Source organism: Rattus norvegicus, chromosome 5 (assembly GCF_021556685.1).
Source record: "Rattus norvegicus strain SHRSP/BbbUtx chromosome 5, alternate assembly SHRSP_T2T, whole genome shotgun sequence".
Lineage (NCBI taxonomy): Eukaryota > Metazoa > Chordata > Mammalia > Rodentia > Muridae > Rattus > Rattus norvegicus.
This window is the reverse complement of record NC_141538.1, coordinates 24,361,354-24,382,002: the sequence shown is the minus strand read 5'-3', so window position 1 is coordinate 24,382,002 and position 20,649 is coordinate 24,361,354. Positions and strand designations below refer to the sequence as shown.

General features: G+C 39.6%; 1 pseudogene; it reads left to right on the top strand.

Moving 5' to 3' along the window:
* Nucleotides 1-18,893: 18,893 nt before the first annotated feature.
* Ap4s1-ps1 (adaptor related protein complex 4 subunit sigma 1, pseudogene 1) lies at nt 18,894-19,931 on the top strand (annotated as a pseudogene).
* Nucleotides 19,932-20,649: the final 718 nt, after the last annotated feature.

Here is a 20,649-nt window from a genome sequence, read left to right as displayed (position 1 = left end):
ACCTAGTTCGAGGCCACTGGCAGTGGGAGTTTCAAAGCTGAGGAGACCTTACAGCAAGAGCTAAGATCCAGGTTTAACCAGATATTTTCTTTGTCTGCAATGCACAGACTGTCTAGGTGGATAGTACTGCACTTCTTATCAACTTGATTAGAGTGAGAAATGTGACACCTGCCTAGGCTCTTGGCTCCTGGGCTTTTTTCTCACACTTTCTGATCCCAAGTGGCTCAGCTACACAGTCTAGTTCCAGTCAAGTCGGTCTTTGGAAAATGTGCTTATGTTCTCATTGCTGATGAGAACAATAGCTAAGCTTGCTGTGATGCTATGCGCCCAAAATCCCAGTGTTTGATGGAGTTGAGGTCCAACTGAGTTACAAAGTCTCAACAAACACACAAACAAAACAAAACAAACAAATAACCCAAAAAACCCAAAGTCAATTGTGTATTATCAAGGGGAGGTAAAAAAGAATTTTGAAAGGGAAGTTATGTCCTAGACAATGATTTACAGAACTGCACACAGCTCAATTCTTGCTTCCCTACATATGCTAAAAGTTAGTTCTGATAGGGTTCTCTTGGGAAAGTTGTCTCAGCTGCCCTTTCCCTGTGTCTCACAGACAAAACTAGCCCTCAGAAAATAACCTAAGACCCCAAAGAAGAAAAAGGAAATGTATAAAGAGATTGGAACAGCTCAAAACTGGAGTCACATTCCAAAGGGCCAGCACTTGAAGCCACGATGCTCCGCTTTCAAAAAGACTTTAAAATCCAGTGATTGAATGAATCAAGTTTATTATCTTCAGGCTCTTTAATCACCTCTAATTAATCTCTTATTTTCTCAGGATTCAGTTTTAAGATAATTATTAATCTATTTCAATCACAAATTTAGCTTTTCCCATTTTGTCTGGTTTTGTTTGTTTGTTTACTTGCTTGCTTCCTTTAAAACAGGCACTGTTTTCAGTGTCACGAGTGGTTGATGGTCAAAGAGCGTAGAAGGCCCCAAATATCTTTATCACATTCACAGAATAAAAACAAAATGTGCTTTAGATTTGAAATGCATGGCAGTAGCTAACAAGATTTTTTCAACTCATTGCAGCATCAACTGTGAAACTGATTGGGTTATAAATCAATAGGAAGCTGGCACTTCCACACCAGTTAAAGCAAATCTCTCTTTTGTTTATTAGTTCTTCATTCTCCTGTTTCTGGGACCCCATAATCCCAACAGCTGGGAAGCAATAAGATCAGGAACTACATGATACCCTAGGATTGATTTTGAAAATTAGTTCAAAATATAGCCTGCCAAAGACTCTCCCTGATGCCATGTAAAGGAAGCAGCTGGTTCTGCCTAGACCCTTGCAGTTAATCTTTGAGCATATCGAACAGACCATCACAGACCATCACAGCTCTCCTCAGGTTACTCTTCTCCAAATAGAAATTTCAGAACTACACATTCAAAATTGCAAGAGTTGGTGTAATTCTCCAAGTTTCATGATACCGGTCCTATCCATTTTATACTTAGCCAACAGTTTAAGAATGGATGCTGAATGCACACAACTAATCCTCCTTTCTCTCCAGATGGAGCCCAAAATATTTGCCAGGAACACTGCTTTCTCCTGACTTAGGATAGAAATATATAGTGAACCTAATAATTGTCCCCACTACAGACTATTTTCTGCAATTATCAACGGAAATAACAGAAATGCTGGGAAAACACAGATTCATCAAAATAGCAGAATTTTGTCTTTGTGAGCTGCAATTAGTTCCTATGACAATTTCTATTTTCTGAATTGTATGCTGGATGATATGCAATTTCTGGGGTGTGCAAGAAAAATGAATGTATTAGCTCATAGTCACATCCGGACCAGATTATAAATTAGCTTCTCTGGAAAATATTCCAGTAATAAAGTCTTCCAGAAGTCCATCACCCCAGAAATGAGTACCCAGGAAGCCAGCTTTCTACTCTGTTGTGGTTTTTATCCTTGGTGGTGTGATTTTCCACACCATTTTACTTGGGTGTGCGTTTAAGTGCAGAGCAAGCTCTTCTGTTTCCTTAGGCACCAGGCCCTAACTAGTGTGATCATTGAAATCAACCCAACAGCTTAGAAATACTGATAGCAAGGCCTGACTCCAAAGATCCAGGCTATTACCTGGGTATTGGACAGTTTAAAGTATCCCAGTTATGCTAAGGGTTGGGGTACACAGGCTTTGAGCCCTGTCCAGTAGCAAGAACCAAATGCATATCTCCATGTTCCACCTTCACATCCAGCCAGAGGCACTGCCGAGTTTTGTTCGAGTTAGAAACAGAAACCCTGGTAGTATATTCTACTTTTGATAACTTAACTACCAGGGGCATGACAGACACCTCATGTATATAAAATTTATAGTTTCTTCTCTTAGGAATGGTTTGTGTTTTCTTATGTTTATTACTTATTTTGTTAATGGTGTATAATAACTCTTTGTAAGTTGTTAGTTAGCCCAAGGTCTCTCTCCGTAAAGGAGGTTTTTGTTTGTATGCCTTGCTAGGCTGTCCTAACTCTCCTGTAGGATGTTTTTTCTCTTCCCCATGAGGAATAGCTTTTCTACCATAAAATTATCAAGTTTTACCTGTGAGTACATGCGTCTCTGACCAAGTTTTCATCATTCTGAAATTATTTTGTCGACAACACAAAAAGATATTTTTGAATTTCATTGGCTTTACTTTGATATTTAAAACGTTTCTCCTAGCATTATTGTGATATATGCTGTGTGACATACTAATTTTACTATTTACCCAGATGTTCAAATTTCCTAGACTGAGTAGTTAATCCCTCCATTTATTTGAAATATTGCCATATCAAACGCTAAAGTGCCATATGTGAAGGTTAATCTGCACTGTCAACGTGACTGGATTTAAAATCACCCAGGAGACCAAGGCACACCTGTGAGGGTGTCTGGGAGGACTTTTGAGAGAGGCTTAACTGAAGCGAAACAACTTGCCCTGAATGTGGATGGTGCCATCCTTGACCCGAGGCCTCTCCTGTAATTGAGAATGTAAGCCAGCTGAGTGTTAGCATTCTTCTTCTCCGTGCTTCCTGTCCTGCTCTGTCCTGCCATGCCCTTCCTTCCATGGTGGACTAAACCCTCTGAGACTACAAGTCCAAGTTTCTGGTAGATACTTTGTTACAGCAGTGGCAAAAACAATGTATACCATGTGATTCTGAGGTAATTCTTGGCTTTTCATTTTGCTGTCTTTGTCATTCTTTCCAGATATCAGTAGCTATAATTTTGATCTGCAACTTTCCCTAGTGGCCCATGTGTTGAAGGCTTGTACTCCAGCCTATGGTACTATTGGGAGGGGCGATTATTTGGAAGACAGAACTCAGTGGGAGAAAGTTAGGTCATTGAGGGTCTGCCCTTGAATGTGATACTTGAACCACAGTAGCTTGTCTTTCTTCTTATATCTGTGAGATGAGCATGCCCCTTTGTGCTACACTCCCTGCCATGCTGTCTTACTAGAGGTCTGGGACCTGTACAATTGTGAACCAAAATTAAATTATCCTCTTTTAATTTGATTTCTTGAGATATCTTGATATCATGATTTTTTCAACTGATTCATACACCAACCCAGTGCTAATAATTAATTTATTCTAATTATATTATGTAATATTATATATTATTTTATATAATTATAATTCTATTCTTATTCATTATAATATAATTTATTATATTAAGATAGTGACTAAGATTTGTTATGACAAGTGGTCCTTATTACTCTTCTTTTCATAAATATTAGTGTTTTCTTGCTCTAAAATTTCTATTATTCACCTTAGAGTCCGCTCTTCTACTTCTAAGAACTCTGTAAGCTTCTATGGAGGACTGTATTGGATTTGTTGAATTAGAACAGCACACAGTTGTTTCATGGCCCACCTCTTACTAATGTCTGCTTATACCATGGAAGTCCCAGCAATGGCAATGGACCTGATACCTATGATCCAACTGCTGCTTCCCAACATTTTCCGTTCATCTGACCTCTGAAGACATGAATCGATCCTTTCTTGTTGTCTCCACCACTCGCTCTGTCCTTCAGCTTGTCAACACTGTTCCTTTTCAAAAGGGTTGGTGATTTTTCAAGGACCACTCTGCACATTGTATTACAGTAGTCTGTTTACAGGTGGGAGGCTAAGACTTAAGCATGCAAAACAGTGGAAAGTTATAAGTTCTCTACAACTGATCTCATTTTACTTTAAAATTTCCATATCATTTGTGAATGAGGAAAGGAAATACTGTGGTAAAAATAAAAATGGACCAGCGACTACCCGTACCTCTGCGTGGATCTGAAGGAGCCTCATGATCCGGCTGTCTCTCTGCAAGCCTCTTTCTCACACTGTCCCCTTGGCATGTTGTTACCACACCTGACACACACATTGAATTCAGTAGGCCAGGCATTCTATTGCCGTCCTCTCCACGCTGTCTCTCTGCCCTCCGGGAACTTTGCTCACATCCCCTGTTACCTGGTAAAATCAAAGTTCTGGAAACTTGTAATTTAACAGTAAGATTTATATGTTAAATTCTCAATCTATAATACATCCACACAATAAATTCCCTGCCAATTAATAAAGATATAAACCACCCACGTAGATGAGATAAATTTGACCTAGACCATCTGGATCTGAATCATCCTGCTCCGCCATCTCCATCTTGATTCCCCACTTCTCCTCCTCTTCCCTCTTTCCTAGACTTTTTCCCCACCTACCCTTCCTTCTCATCCAATGATATGCTTTGCTTTATCCTGGATGTGCCTTGCTATATAATGACATCATCTTACAGGGAAATACCTTTAAAATTGCTACCTAATGTCAATTTTAAATTTAAGACATTTTACTATTCAGTAATCTAATAGCTCCAGTTCTTTTCAGAGCTGCTTCTGGTCTATGGCTGCCCTTCCTGTCTTCTGTCAAATGGCATTTGTGCCTATGAGAGCTTTTTGGCTGTGACAAAAAGGCTCTCTGCAGAGTTTCCTTTGCTCAGCCTAGCTTTGCAATGGGAACTACTATAACCATGCTCCTGTAATAGCCATACTGGTGGGATTTCTCAATCTTGGCCTACCTCATAAAGAGCTCTGACCTATGACCTTTGAATCTCCATCCTTGGGTCAACTGAGTGGATTCTAGATTATTTTGTGTTCGTCTCTCATTCCCTATGCTGAGCATGCTCTTCAGTACCACTTAAAGCCCTCATGAATTCTCCCCATTTGATGTACTTGTTGAATACAGCCTCATTCTGGCACTTTCAATGCTAAGAAGAGTAAAACTCAGGTCATGGGTATCTTGGATTGCCTGAGAGGCTCTGTGACCTTAGTCAAGTTTACTTTGAATGTTTTAAACTCTTCAGATATAAAGCAGATGATATTGTTCTCCGAGTGTAATAGTCATTACCATCTCAAACAGAGTGTCTGTGCTGAGACTCAGAAGAGATCCTCAAGATAGAGTCTGCTTATGTTGCCTCATTGAAGCAGGGCTCTGAGAGATGGTTATTAGACTCTTGTATCAGATTTCAGGCTATAATTCCTATACCATTTTGCTAGCTGTATGCAGCTTAGTTCAAGTTGCATATGATCTTGTGTGGACTGTAGAGTGTAGAATCTGTATTCTAACTGAAGCTGGCACTCTACCTATGCAGCTGTAGGGAAATCATCATCTGTCCAGAGATAAGACTTTCCAGGGGTGCAGCTGTTTGGGGGTCACAAAGCACAAAGCACAATAAAGTCACAATAAAATACCCTAAGCTACACTTAGGTGGAATCATTACTTTTGTCTGTTATCCATGTCCTATCTAGGGTGAATAGACATGTACTTACTTTAAACCTACTTTTAACAAGGATTTTAAAATGCTTCAACCCTCCCCCATCCCATCTAGTCAACCATCCAAAGGAAGGGAAGAAAATATGGTTAATAGGACAAGGGACTGCATTTTCATGCTCAGATGAAATGTGCCTACTTTATTTTTTTATGGATTTCACTGCCTTCATTCAATGCATATATGCTACTTTATTATTTATTATTATACTGTTCTAAACAACTTCTACCTTGAGGTATAATCATGGCATGGAGAAGCATCAGAACTCAGCATTTACTGATGATCTTCCTGAAGTAGAAATTTCTGGATATGTCAAGTGATACAGACTCACACGGTGAGGCTTACTCATGTGGTGTTTTGCTGAAGCAAGACCTGTGGGAGGACATGTGATGCTTGGAGAAAATATAAGTAGTATTCAATGGACAGTGACAAGGTACTTGCATAGCTAGCTTTGCAATGCTTCCTTGGTCTCAAATCCTCATCTTCGCTGATCTTTACTTCATTGAAAGAGACATGGCAGAGAACTTATCCTAGAGTCCCAGCTGGTCCTGGCTGCTCCTGCTGACTCCTGCTGATTTATGAAAGCCTGGCTGTTTCTGCTGGAATGTACCATCGCTGCTGATTTGTGTTTGGTATCCTGACACTACTGAACTGAACTTCTGGTATCCTGACAGAGACTCAAATCACCCCAAGGAACTACTTCTAAACAGATCCACTTCCCCTTGTCCTATTTATGTTCTTTTCTCTCCTACCTTTGAATGATTGGCTAGAAGGAGATATGGGTCAAAGCATTTGAAAACCCTTATTAAAAGTAGGTTTAAAAAAATCTAAGCCTACGACTCATCTTTCCTAACTTAATATGGTAAGTAAACAGGATAGTTCATTTTTTTAATTTTTCAGTTGCATGTAGATTTTAAATGCCCATAATAACAATTTTGCATAGGGTTACCAAAGTATTTTAAAACAATAAAAAATTTAGCACACTACAGACATCTTTCTGATAAAATCTGAATGCAAAGAGAAGCAGACAGACTAATGGAGAGTGCATGGTTTTCCAAGGGAGGATAGAGTAACTCCATAGGTTCACATGGCAGATACAAAAAGGGTTGGAGTCCAAATGGAAAAATTCAGATTTTCTGATGCAAGAAACAAAGGAAAGTTAGGAGCTCTGACAGCTGGAAAGATGGTGGGTGGAGCAATGCTGGAAGGGGAAAGACTGAAAGAATCCCTAATATCTGTCCATACATCTCTGACAGATACCCAAATGCATTTACATTAAAGAGACTAAGGCATCTCAGTTAAATATAAGATCTGCTACCAAACTGCTGTTTAATAGCAGTCAAGAAAATCATCTGTTTACAAAAAAAAAAAAAAAAAGAAGAAGAAACACTGTGGGAGACAAGTTACATTATCCAGGATCTATGAGCATCTGTAATTACTAGGATACAATCCAAGATTATCCCATTCACAATGATGCAGGAAAATGGAATGCATTCTCAAGAGAAAAGTAAATGATATGTGTCCAAACTGGAAATGAGTCAGCTGCTGGATATTAAAGCAGTAATTACTGGAATGCAAGGAAATGCCACAGGATATGCTTGCTGTGAGTGAAAATCTCAACTGAGAACTTTAAATCTCAAAAGAAGAGAAACACAACAAAATGCAGAAACAGATTTTAAGGCTGCAAGTTGTAAGTTTAGGGTAGTTATTGGAAAAACTCAATTGTTGAATAGGCATAAAAGAGAAGAATCTGACTCAAAATTCACTAGGCATGATACAAGGTGAAAACTAGAAGATTTCGAAAAATTAACAGTATTTTGTTCAACTCAATAAATGGTCTCTCTCTCTCTCTCTCTCTCTCTCTCTCTCTCTCTCTCTTACACACAAACACACACACACAACATACACACATGGGGGTGATAAACATGTAAATATATATTTACATATATATCAGGTAGAATGAGAAATGGAGCAAAAGCATCTTTTTGAGGAAAAAATAGCTGGGAATTTCTTTAATTTGATGACAGACTTGTAAAAATTATTAGATTCACGAGGCTCTCAAATAGCAACACAATGGACACAACAGTCCCAGGCTATAGCACATTACATTAAACAATAGAAACCAAATAAAAAAAAACAAATCACATACACAGAGACAGTGATTCACAAATGGGTTGTCATCAGAAACCAGGAAGGTCAGAGGATAGAGGGCATGACAATGCCAAGACAAGCACAACTGGCACCTTAGAATTCGGAACACAATGACAGGGTCCTTGGAGAATGAAAGTTTTGGCACAGTAGTAGACTTTTGGTAGCTATCTTGCTATTGGTGTAGTAATAGCCCAGATAACCAACTAGAAAGATGAAAGATCTATTTTGGCTCATAGTTTTTGAGAACGTAGCCCACTGATCAACTGTATCATTCCCTTTATAACAGAGGCAAAATAGACCATGTGGTATAGCAAAGCTGCTCATTTTATGGACAGAGTTAAAAAGAAAGAGGTGGTGATGGGGAGACATATGGATGAGAATGGTGAGGAAGAGGAGGAAGCGGGGGAAGAGAAGGGAAAGAAAAGAGAAGAAGGAAAGGGAAGGGCTAGATTTCAGAGCTTCCTTCAAAGGTATCCATTTGAAGGGTCTGTCATCCAGAATTCTCCTAAACTCTACTTCTTAAAGGGTTTTTCTAATAGTGTCTTTTTCAGGAATAATGCTTTAACATGTAAATTTTTAAATAACATTCCAGTCCAAACTGTAGCAGTGTTGACATGCTCACACCTCTTTGAGTATCTTTTCATGTGGTACCAGAACAGACAGTTGCAGGGATAACAGAGAGGAGCTTGGAACTATTTTAATAAAATGAAAACTTTTTAAGGATTTATATTGACTGATTTAAGGAATCACTCATGTAATTAAGATTTGGGTAATCTGTACAGTAGGCACAGATAAACAAGAAATAGATGTGACCCTAGTTGTAGCTCTTTTTCTTGAAATTCTTTTGATAATTTGATGTCTTTTCCCCATCTTTGTAAGTTTAGCATTACATTCTCAATTTCTTCAAAAGCAATAAGAATAATTTACATAGACTTCCATTGGCAGCTACTCATGTTTGAGAAGGCTTGATCTCAGAACAAGTCTGACTCTTCAATCCATGAAACCTGTATACCTTTTCAGTTACTTAAGGTTTTTTGTTTTCTGTTCAAAAGGACTCAGTTTTTAGTGTATAGATTTTAAGTACCATAATTACGTTTTTTTTTTCTTAAAACGATGTTTTGGTCACGAGCCTCTTGCATTTAATGACTGAACTACAACTAACGCTAGGCATCATTTGAAAAATCATGTAGAAACCTACTGTAAATACACATGTGAAAGTAATCTCAATAGAGCCACAAATAATAAAGGGATAGAATTCTCCAACTAAACATCTGATGCCACCAAGTGTGGGTTACATCTTCTTGAGTCACTAGACAAACGGTTCCCAGAGATACCCCCCAAACTTCACATGCTAGTAATAGGTTACACTCCAGAACTTTATGAAAAGGTCTTATTGCTGAGAACAACACTTAAATATCTCATCAAACACAAAGAAGTAGAGCCAATGCCTAATTAGAAGCTTCACCCTTACTGACTAGTGTTCATGGTACTAGAAGTACTCTGAATGCTACCAGAAAAGAAATGTAATTATCACTCTGTATCCAAATCGCATTGGGTAGAGAGTTGGACTCTCAGAAGTGTGGACAATCCTGAGAGCTCAGGGGAGACCACCACTTCTGCTCACATTCCTGGCCCAAGAGGAACCTGCCCAGTGCCCTCTGGATACAGAAACCTAGGAGCAGTCAGTGGCTGGAACCTTCTGGTTTCTGTCTCCACTGAGAGCCAAAAGTCAGTCACCTAGAGTGCTGACACACCTGAGAGCAGAGGTAAGACCAACTCTTCTGTTCCAAGCAACCCACCTGGAGGCTTCAGGACACACAAACCCATGAGCAGCTATTTGTTCCCAGATCCAGCTAAAATAAAACAAGTTTAGAAGAGTGCTGACAAAAAGGCTTACAGGAGGGTCAAGCCATTGTCAGAGACAGCAAGAAACACCAGAAACAACCTGATGGCAAGAGGCAAGCACATGAACCCAAGCAACAGAAACCAAGACTACTTGGCACCATTAGAACTGAGTTCTCCGACCAAAACAAATTCTGGATATCCTAACACACCAGAAAAGCAAGATTTGGATTTAAAAATCACATCTCATGGTGATGATATAGTACTTTAAGAAGGACATAAATAAAGAACCCCTTAAAGAGGAAAATAAATCCCTTAAAGAATTACAAGAAACAGAAATTGAACAAAACTATCCAGAGTTCAAAAATGGAAACAGAAACAATAAAGAAAGCACAGAGGAAGACAACACTGGAGTTAGAAAATCTAGGAAAGAAATCAGGAGTTATAGACAAAAGCATCGCCAATCAGAACACAAGAGATAGAAGAGAGAATCTCAGGGACAGAAGATACCATAAAAAACATTGAAACAACCGTCAAAGATAATATAAAATGCAAAAGGCTCCTAACCCAAAACATGCAGGAAATCCAGGACACAATGAGAGATCAAACCTAAGGATAATGGGTATAGAAGAGAGCAAAGACTCCCTTCCTAAAGGACCAGTAAATATCTTCAACAAAATTATAGAAGAAAACTTCGATAACCTAAAGAAAGACATGCCCATAAACACACAAGAAGCCCACAAAACTCCAAATAGTTTGGAACAGAAAAGAAAGTCTTCCCATCACATAATAGTCAAATCACAAAATGTACAAAGCAAAGAAAGGATATTAAAATCAGTAAGGGAAAATGGTCAAGTAACATAAAAAGGCAGACCTAGCAGGATTACACCAGACTTCTTAACAGAAACTATGAGATCCATAAGATCCTGAGCAGATATCCTACAGACCCTAGAAGAACACAAATGCCAACCCAGGCTACTATATCCAGCAAAACTCTCAATTAACGTAGATGGGAAGAAAACAAGATATTTCATGACAAAACCATATTTACACAATATCTTTCTACAAGTCTAGTCCTGCAAAAAATAATAGATGGAAAACTCCAACACAAGGAGAGAAACTACACCCTAGAAAAAGCAAGAAATTAATCTCCTTGAAATGAAACCAAAAGAAGAGAGATACACAAACACAATTCCACCTCTAACAACAAAATAATAGAAAGCAACAATTACTTTTTTTTAATATCTCTTAACATCAATCGATTCAATTCCCCTATGAAAAGACAAGACTAACAGACTGGATATATAAAAGAAGACGCTGTGTTTTGCTGCAAAGAGGAAACACATCTCAGTGAGAAAGACAGACACTACCTCAGAGTAAAAGGCTGGAAAACAATTTTCCAAACAAATGGTCCAAAGAAAAAAGCTGGAGTAGCCATTCTAATATTGAGTAAAATTGACTTTTAATGAAAAGTTATCAAAACAAATAAGGAAGGACACCTCATATTCATCAAAGGAAAAATCCACCAAAATGAACTCTCAATCCTCAATATCTATGTTCCAAATGCAAGGGCACCCACATTCATAAAATAAATCTTACTAAAGCGCAAAGCACACATTGCACCTCACATAATAACAGTGGGAGATTTCAACACCCCACTTTCATCAATGGACAGATCATGGAAAGAGAAACTAAAGTGAGACATAGAGAAACTAATAGAAGCTATGAACAAAATGGATTTAACAGGCATTTATAGTACATTTCATCCCTAAAACAAAAGAATATACCTTCTTCTCAGCACCTCATGGAACCTTCTCCAAAATTGGTCATATAATCTGTAACAAAACAGGCCTCAACAGATATAAGAAGATTGAAATAATCCCATGCATCCTATCAGATCACAGACTAAGACTTGTCTTCAATAACAGAGAGAGAGAGAGGGAGAGAGAGAGAGAGAGAGAGAGAGAGAGAGAGAGAGAGAGAGAGAGAGAGAGAGAAAGTCTACATATGCATGGAAGTTGAACAACACTCTATGATGACTTGGTCAAGGAAGAAATAAAGAAATTAAAGACTTTTTAGAATTTAATGAAAATGAAGACACAACATACCCAAACTTATTGGGCACAATGAAAGCAGTGCTAAGAGGAAAACTCATAGCTCTGAGTACCTTTAAAAAACAAACTGGAGAAAGCATACATTAGCAACTTGACAGCACACCTAAAAGCTCTAGAACAAAAGGAAGCAAAAAATCCAAGAGGAGTAGACAGCAGGAAATAATCAAACTCAGGGCTGAAGTCAACCAAGTAGAAACAAAAAGAACTATACAAAGTATCAACCAGGAGCTGGTTTTTTGAGAAAATCAACAAGATAGATAAAACCTTAGTCAGACTATCCAGAAATGAAAAGGGAAACATAACAACAGAATCTGAAGAAATTAAAAAAATCACCCGATCCTCATACAAAAGCCTATATTCAACAAAACTGGAAAAGCTGGATGAAGTAAGCAATTTTCTAGACAGATACCAGGTACCAAATTAAATCAGGGCCAGATAAACCATCTAAACAGTCCCATAACTCCTAAAGAAATAGAAACATTTACTAAAAGTCTCCCAACCAAAAGAGGCCCAGGACCAGATGAGTTTAGTGCAGAATTCTATTAGACCTTCATAGAAGACCCCACACACACACCTATACTCACTTAATCTTTGACAAAGGAGCTAAAGCCGTCCAGTGGAAAAAAGATAGGATTTTTCAACAAATGGTGCCAGTTCAACTAGAGGTCAGAATGTAGAAGAATGCAAATCAATCCATTCTTATTGCTCAAGTCCAAGTGGATCAAGGACCTCCACATAAAACCAGATAAACTCAGACTAATAGGTGAAAAAGTGGGGAAGAGCCTCACATAACTGGGCACTGGGGGGCATTTCCTGAATAAAACACCAATGGCTTATGCTCTAAAAGCAAGAATTGACAAATGGGCTCTCATAAAACTGCAAATCTTCTGTAAGGCAAAGGACACCATCATTAGGACAAAACAGCAACCAACAGATTAGGAAAAAATCTTTGCCAATCCTACATCCAATAGAGGGCTAATATTCACTATATGCAAAGAACTCAAGAAGTTAAATTCCAGAGAGCCAAATAATCCTTTAAAAATGGGATATAGAGCTAAACAGAGAATTCTCAGCTGAGGAATATTGAATGGCCAAGAAGTACCTAAAGAAATGTTCAACAATATTAGTCATCTGGGAAATGCAAATCAAAACAACCCTGAGATTTCACCTCACACCAGTGAGAATGGCTAAGATCAAAAACTCAGGGGACAACAGATGCTGGCGAGGATGTGGAGAAAGAGGAACACTCCTCCATTGTTGGTGGGATTGCAGACTGGTACAACCATTCTGGAAATCAGTCTGAAGGTTCCTCAGAAAATTGGGCCTGAGGACCCAGCTATACCTCTCTTCGGCATACACCCAAAAGATGCCCCAACATATAACAAAGACACATGCTCCACTATGTTCATAGCAGCCTTATTTATAATAGCCAGAAGCTGGAAAGAACCCAGATGCCCTTCAACAGAGGAATGGATACAGAAAATGTGGGACATCTACACAATGGAATATTACTCAACTATCAAAAACAATGGCTTCTTGAAATTCGTAGGCAAATGGATGGAACTGGAAAATATCATCCTGAGTGAGGTAACCCAATCACAGAAAAACACACATAGTATGCACTCATTGATAAGTGGCTATTAGCCCAAATGCTTGAATTACCCTTGATGCACAGAACACATGAAACTCAAGAAGGATGACCAAAATGCTAATGCTTCACTCCTTCTTTAAAAGGGGAACAAGAATACCCTTGGGAGGGAATAAGGAGGCAAAGTTTAAAACAGAGGCAGAAGGAACACCCATTCAGAGCCTGCCCCATATGTGGCTCATACATATACAGCCACAAAACTAGATAAGATGGATGAAACAAAGAAGTGCAGGCCGACAGCCACTGGATGTAGATCTCTCCCGAGAGACACAGCCAGAATACAGCAAATACATAGGTGAATGCCATCATTGAACCACTGAACTGAGAACGGAACTCCCATTAAAGGAATCAGAGAAAGAACTGAAAGAGCTTGAAGGGGCTTGAGACCCCATATGAACAACAATGCCAGCCAACCAGAGCTTCCAGGACTAAGCCACTACCCAAAAACTATACACGGGCTCCATATATACTCTGGGCTCCAACCTCATAGGTAGCAATGAATAGCCTAGTAAGAGCACCAGTGGAAGGGGAAGCCCTTGGTCCTGTCAAGACTGAACCCCCAGTGAACGGGATTGTTGGGGAGAGGGCAGTAATGGGAGGAAGATGGGGAGGGGAACAGCCATCTAGAAGGGGAGGGGGAGGGGGAGGAGCTAGGGGGATATTTGCCTGAAAACCGGGAAATGTAATAACAATTGAAATGTAAATAAGAAATACCCAATTTAATAAAGATGGAGAAAAAAAAGAAATACAATATATATATATACAATGGTGGAAATGTGACACAATTTTTCTATACATCAAATACTTCATGAATTATGCCATTTCTCCTGTGCACTATTTCCAAATTCAACTTAATCCCAAATAAAATATGAAAAAGCATCCTTACACATATTCATACATTGAATTTAAAATTTAAACAAAAAGCCAAAGGGATTAGAAGGACTAGTTAATTCTTTAAAAATTTAAATAGGTTAGGAGAACACTGTCTTAATTAAGGTCTTATTCTAAATTGACAGGGATTGTAGCAGTGTGAGTTGGAGAAACAATAGATATTCTCCTTAATGGATAGAATGACAAGTCCAAAAAAGCTGCACAATTAGGGGTAACTGGTTTTCATAGGGTTTCCAAGACACTTCCTGATAGGGGAAAGTCCTTTGAGCATGTTATATCAGAATACTTGGATATCAGCACATAAAAAGTAAATGTGGAATCATGTAAACACACTTGACTTCATACGAAAATCAAAATGGATCATGGACCCATATAAAAAAATGGAAAGTTGTAAAACTTATGGGACTAGGGGTCATGTTGCAGTAACTTTGTTAGACAAAGAGTTCTTAGCTTTGACCGCAAAGGCAAGATGCATAAAAGAAACACATTATAAATTGAATGTTGTCCAAATGAGAGTCTTCGACTCTGTGGAAGTTATCCTTAAGAAATGAAAAGGAAAAGTAGGAGGAAAGGTATGTGAATATATCAAATAATGTAATTTCATAAACCTGAGAGCTTTGAAAGATCATCAGTATGAGAAACAACACATAACATAATCCAATCCATTTTGAAAGAGACTTTAAAATTTAAACATGAGTGATAAGCTTAAAAGACGTTTCTCTAGGGATCGTAATCCAATGGAAAATAAACTGTCTCAAGCATATGAGATGCCATGTAAATTAAAGTGACATTACAAAATCTTAGTAGTATATAAAACTACTGGAAAATGTCATTTTTGGATCAGAATGTGAAAGTCTGTAGTCACTTTGGCAAGTAATTTGGCCAGTTATTAAAAATTTAGACATGTATTGAACATGTATGAATCAGAAAATTTGCTCTTAAGGACTTACCCAAGGGAAGTGAGAACACCTAAAATTCTGAGAGAGACAGGCATTGCAGAGAGAGGGGGAGTGAGATACAAATAAATAAAAATAAGATAAGTCTTGAAACAGCTCTTTCCTCTCCCTTTCCTTTCCTACTTTTAAACATAAATATCTGGGTGAGGGAGTCCTGGAAGAACAGACAGCATCAGACCCACGAAAGGTGCTCCAGATTGAGACACAAGCCAAAACCACATCGGTAGCCAAGAGTCAGCTATGAACACACCCGGACCCTGGGCTGATCTTCTGACTAAGCAAGTCTATGGTTAGGTTGTATCATGGCTTCCTGTGGACTGAGGCCAAGTGTATAAATTTAGACAAATCAACAGAAAGTATAATGACAGAAAATCATAAATTCTTAGCCCAGGAATATGAGATGGAGGCTGAGGTTGGAATATAAGATGTCAGGTAGGGAAGGAGTGAAGCAAAGAGTCTGGAAAGATAGTGGGCACAGGGCTGGAGAGACGGCTCAGCGGTTAAGCGCACTGACTGCTCTTCCCGAGGTCCTGAGTTCAAATCCCAGCAACCACATGGTGGCTCACAACCATCTGTAATGAGATCCGATGCCCCCTTCTGGTGTGTCTGAAGACAGTTACAGTGTACTTATATATAATAAATAAATACATAAACTTTAAAAAAGATGGTGGGTACAATAATATGGTGATGCTAACAAATTTGTATCTGATGCTAGAGGGGAGAAGAGATGGTCAAGGTTATGTAACCTGCCTAGAATAGCTCAGCAAATTAATGCAGAGTCAGCCCTGACTCCCAAATCTCCTTTACTGCCCATTTTGTATCTCTTTCACCTAGCCACTTGTCTAGGTAGGAAAAGGCTCCAAGGGCAGTTTCAGATGGTATTTGGTGATTTGAACTTGAGTAGCTGGCGTTTACTCTATAGAATTGTTGTACATTAAAAACACATTTACAAAAACATATGGCAAAGTACCTGTAGTTCTAGAAATAGTTTTTAACTTTGAACATCTTGTACCATGCTCCTCCATAGTGACCTCTTCTTGTTTGGTCCTGAATACTTAGTCTCCATTATGTTAGTGAGCCATCTGATTCAACCAGTGGCCTTTTGCAGGAAATTAAGTCATCAGACGTTGTAAGAAAGGGGTCTGTGTCTGGCAAAGAAAGATGCAAAATAGGAATCATGGGAATCGGTGACATCCACGTTTCTGCCCCTTGATGCAACTCAGTCTCTGCTGGAGAAAAGAATAGCACATAGAGTCAATGTCCATAGGTGTGAAAGCAAGAGTTCTACTTTTATTTCCCATGCTCCTTGTAATCAAGATATGATTTCAGAGATGGCTGAAAGAGAAGAACGGCAGAAAGAGAAAAGTATACGATCTCAAGAAGGTGGGACCAGCTTTATTGGCACACAGGGCAAGGAGCCATACTCTCACACCACGAGTGGTTGAAACTGCCTTTGGAAGAAGATGGCTGTGACGTATAGCTTAAATTTCCTGCTGAAGCTCCTCCCTTCCAAAGTTGCCTTGTCTGTCTGCAAGGGATGCTGGGAATGTAGTCTTGTAGCAAGAAACTACCTTTCTACACTCTAAGGGGACATGGAAATATTGGGGGCGGGTGTTATAGATCTTTTCTTAGCTGTTTCCAGCTGTGCATCATTGTTGGATGGGGTAGGTCTGGGTCCATTAAAAGGGGATCCCCTGGTCATTTAGCAGGAGGAGAATTTTAACTTGATTGGCTGCAATGGATTGCAATTGTTGTCTTGCATTCTTGCAGAAACGTTTGAAATATCATCTTCAGAGGACTGCAAACAGATGTATGGTTACAGAGTAAGACTGAGAAATTGCCTTGGAAGGTGAAGGGGGAGAGGGCATAAACGTGGGAAAGACAGAGTAAGCTGATGAGAGGAAGTGGGTATAGAGTTAAGTGGTGGTTGGACTAGGTATGAATGTCATGGACTCTGTGTTTAAATGTTTGGCCCATATTGAGTGTCACTGTTAGGAGATATGGCCTTGTTGGAGTAAGTGTGGCCTTGGAGAAAGTGTATCACTGTGGGGGTGACCTTTGAGGTCTCCTTTGCTCAAACTATGCCTAGTGTGGCATGCAGTCTCTTTCCTGCTTGCCTGTGTATCAAGATGTAGAACTATCAAATCCTTCAGCACTGTGTCTGCCTGATTGCTGCAATGATGATAATGAACTAAACCCCTGAGACTGTGACCTAGTCCCAGTTAAATGTTTTACTTTATAAGAGTTGCTGTAATCATGGTGTCTCTTCCCAGCAATGAAACCCTAAGACAAGTTGATTCAGAATGACAGTGACTAGTCCCACTGCCAGGAAAGCTGCACCAGAATAAGCTAGCAGAAAGAGCAGAATGCCACAAGGCATTGAAGGAGGGCAGCAGGAGAAAAGAGAGGACTAATACAAAGAATTTTATCTAACCTGGGATGAACGAGATGAAGAGTTTCTGAAAGGTCCTTTTGAAGGTGGATCTGAGACAAATGGAGCTGTGGTAGGATGAGAACCATTCAGCAAACTTACCTGGAACATTTTGCTTGGGCACAGGAGGAAGTAAAACATTTAAAAGATGGTAAAAAAAAGATATATTAGTATGAGGATTATAAGGAGGAAAGAAGGGATCAAGGGGAGGAGCCAGAGTGGGAGGAAAACCAAAATCTTGTACAGTGGAGGAGGCTTGTGGTTGAATTTCTTTTGGGTCTCTGTCTAGGTCCCCATGTGAAACCAGTTAGGATTTGTCAGTGTGAAAACAGATCCAGCCCTAGCAGGAGTCAGATCTAGTCTTGGAGTAGGGTAGCAGCCCTAAGTCCAGTTGTTCCCAAAGGATGCTAAACTGATCTAAGATTTCTTGTAAGTTGTTTTGAGAGCTGGTGAGACAGAATGGTTAACTAATGCCCAAAAAGTTTTGGTCAAGTTCTTTTAGTTCTGAATCTTGAACATAATGGTCTGACTAGCAAAGAATCATCGGTTGGATGGCCCATGGTCTATTAATTTCCTTCTCAGAGGTCACCCAGACTGCTCTCAGGGGTCTGGGGCAGCAATCTGTGTAACTGCTTCAAGCTTCAAGGTGACAAGATGTTGACAAGGGCAGGAAGCAGCAGTCAGAGTGGCTTGAAAGATCCATTCAAGAAGCTATGATAAAATTTAACAGTTGGCAACGATCCAGAATGTAAGTGAGGAGATAATAACTGTACAACCTTTTGGGGAGCATTAAGAGACAAAGTTAATGAGAAAAAAGTTACATCAAAAAAAAAAAACAGCCAAAATGGCTGCCCCAAGGATGCCCGCAGTGCACAGCCTTTGAGGAGGGAACAGGCAGCTGTGGAAGAGGTAGAGGGGGTGTGAGGAGTTCCCTCACCACTCCCCAGCCAGAGCCATTAAGGTTCTGGGTACAGTCAACCCTTGCCATAACTTTTAAATGATATTTGGAAAAGAACTGGCCAAAGGTGAAAAAAAATGATAAAGTTTTTCCTTGTAGTGAGCAAACAAGGGCAGACCCAACTGTCTAAGTACTATGAGCATGTAGACATTAATAAACATGCGCTTCTGGAAACCAAGGTCAGCAAGAGCTGCCTGTCTCAATCCAGTGAACAATGCTCTTGCATTGAATACATGGATTTTAAGCTGATCTACGCAGCAATTCACAGCTCTCTTTGTTGTGGTTGGAGTTAATGACACTGAGAATGAGATGGCTATCTATGAATTCACCACAATTTTGTGGAAGTTTTAGATGAGTACCTCAGCAGAGTGAACTTGAGATAATGTTTAATTTGATTGAAGTCCACATCATTTTGGATGAGATGGTGTTAAATGGCTTCGTTGTGGAAACGAACAGAGCAAAAATTCTTGCCCCTCAAGATTAAAACAGAGACTGAAGGAACACCCATTCAGAGCCTGCCCCACATGTGGCCCATACATATACAGCCACCCAATTAGACAAGATGGATGAAGCAAAGAAGTGCAGACTGACAGGAGCTGGATGTAGATCACTCCTGAGAGACACAGCCAGAATAAAGCAAATACAGAGGCGAATGCCAGCAGCAAACCACTGAACTGAGAATAGGACCCCCGTTGAAGGAATCAGAGAAAGAACTGGAAGAGCTTGAAGGGGCTCGAGACCCCATATGTACAACAATGCCAAGTAACCAGAGCTTCCAGGGACTAAGCCACTACCTAAAGACTATACATGGACTGACCCTGGACTCTGACCTCATAGGTAGCAATGAATATCCTAGTAAGAGCACCAGTGGAAGGGGAAGCCCTGGGTCCTGCTAAGACTGAACCCCCAGTGAACTAGACTGTGGGGGGGAGGGCGGCAATGGGGGGGAGGGTTGGGAGGGGAACACCCATAAGGAAGGGGAGGGGGGAGGGGGATGTTTGCCCGGATACCGGGAAAGGGAATAACACTCGAAATGTATATAAGAAATACTCAAGTTAATAAAAAAAAAATTCTTGCTTCTCTACTGATTTCTTGACAAGATGTCAGAAAGCTGAGGAAGACTAATGAGGTTTGAACGATGTGAAGGCCAAGGAAGACATCAGAAATAACGGCCCTCTGAAAACTACCTATCTTGCACAGTTCCCAAAGAGAAAACAATTCTTCTGCACAAACAAACTTTTTCTTTTAACAGAGAGCCACACTTTTACCTGCTATCTGTAGGCTGCTTTTCCCTCTGCAGGAAGAGCAGGGTTGCAGCGTGGCAGTTGTCCATCAGCCAATAAACTTTACTCTAAGGTTAAATATAAAGGTAAGGTAAGGATAAATGCAATTGTATGCCTGGGTGGACCATGTACCAGAGTTATGTAGAAGGTAACTGTAATTAGCTATTTATTTACATCAGACTCCTCCATGAGGACCAAGTAAGTGGGAGTTTTGTAAAAGAAATCAGTTAAATTCATCACCCGAATTGACAGTTTAAAAGAGGAGTAGAATCCTATTGAGTCATTTTTACAGGATTGTCTAACAAAGTTCCTAAGCCGCCACTTAGAGATTCTGCAAAACTTTCCAATGCCGTAACTTTGATATCAGAGTATCTGACATCTCCTTTAATCAGGGAGTACAAGTTGTTAGAATGTAGACCCTCGAATTAGCCTTTACTAAGAAAAGATGTCACTGCCGAGGTAAAGGGCATAAGCAATAGAACTAACGCATGGGTCCTATACCTGCTGGGGCTGAGGTACAAGGTTCCCCTGTTGATATCCCCATTTGCCT